The sequence below is a fragment of the Austrofundulus limnaeus genome, unplaced genomic scaffold, assembly GCF_001266775.1.
Source record: "Austrofundulus limnaeus strain Quisiro unplaced genomic scaffold, Austrofundulus_limnaeus-1.0 Scaffold360, whole genome shotgun sequence".
Lineage (NCBI taxonomy): Eukaryota > Metazoa > Chordata > Actinopteri > Cyprinodontiformes > Rivulidae > Austrofundulus > Austrofundulus limnaeus.
Window position 1 is genome coordinate 234,290 of NW_013952762.1, and position 1,280 is coordinate 235,569.

The 1,280-nt window shown below is 37.3% G+C and overlaps 1 protein-coding gene across 1 annotated transcript in view; it reads right to left on the reverse strand.

The window, feature by feature from the left end:
* Positions 1–1,280, reverse strand: part of LOC106528129 (contactin associated protein family member 5) — a gene marked incomplete in the record, with an annotated part of 393,708 nt that overhangs the window by 179,410 nt on the left and 213,018 nt on the right.

The following is a 1,280-nucleotide window of genomic DNA, read 5'->3' on the forward strand; positions in this document are numbered from 1 at the left end:
GTATGGTTGTCAATGAATCACAACACATGATCTATCCAACAGCACCCCTCCCAGATAGACACACTTATTGGAAACGTATACATTCTCACTGACTGTTGCTCTCGGTCACGGTTCCCATTTCCCACAATGCTTTGTGTCTGCTTATATAGCAGGAAGGCAATGTTTAGTACTCTTTCCCAGCAAAAACAGTCAACATTTGTAATCCATACTAAAATTTTGTATGTATTGATTTATTTTATTTTACAATCAGAGCTCCTTTTAAAAATATATATACATACATACAGTATACAGTATATATATACACACACACGTACTGGATACTATTTTAGTTGAAATTGTTTCTGATGTTGGTRACAACATTTTGTCTCCTTTCATTTTAAATGAAGCACCAATGAGATCATAAATGAAATAATAAATTAATCTTACATACAGTAATTAGTTTATGAATGAAATGAAAAATTAATCATACAAAATTATTTTTAAGTGAAATAAATTCATCTTATTTAATTAGACTATTAATAAAATGATAAATTAATCTTACTTGTCTTTGCCAATTTAAAAAATCATTTTCAGATGATTACATTTAACACATTATTCATGCATTTAATCAGATGTTGCCAATGACCTAAACTCAGCTGCATCAATGAATAAAATCATCTGAGGTTAAAGACCTAGATTTCCTTAAATAAATACATTTCACCTGCCACATTTCACGTGCCACATTTCATGCCGACGGTTTAGACTAACGGTGTCCACATCCACGTTACCAAATACCTACATGGCAAAATGTGTCTGGCCCAGTTCTGGCCCACACAATGCACTAACACCTGGTTCAGAAACAGCCATGGCCCTTTGGTGGCTCATGGTTTGCTAGAGTTGGTCCATGCATGGGCCAGCCCCACATAAACCAAACCACAACTTGGCCAGTTTTGACATGCCATCATGCAGGCTGCAGTGTCATCACTGCCAGACATGGCCCACATCTGGGTAACAAACCACATGCCATGCCAGCAGTCAGCCAGACGTCATGGTTTCACACCAGATATGGGCCTGTATTCAGTGGCTACGTTCACACTGCAGGCAAATCCGACCCAAATCCGATTTTTTTGACCCATCTGACTCATATCCGATTTTTTTGACCCATCTGACTCATATCCGATTTTTTTATGACAGTCTGAACGAGACAAATCCGATTTTTTCAAATCTGACCCAGGCCGTTTCAGTATGTGGTTTTAAATCGGATATATATCTGATGTTTTCAAAGTGACTGCAGTGTGAAC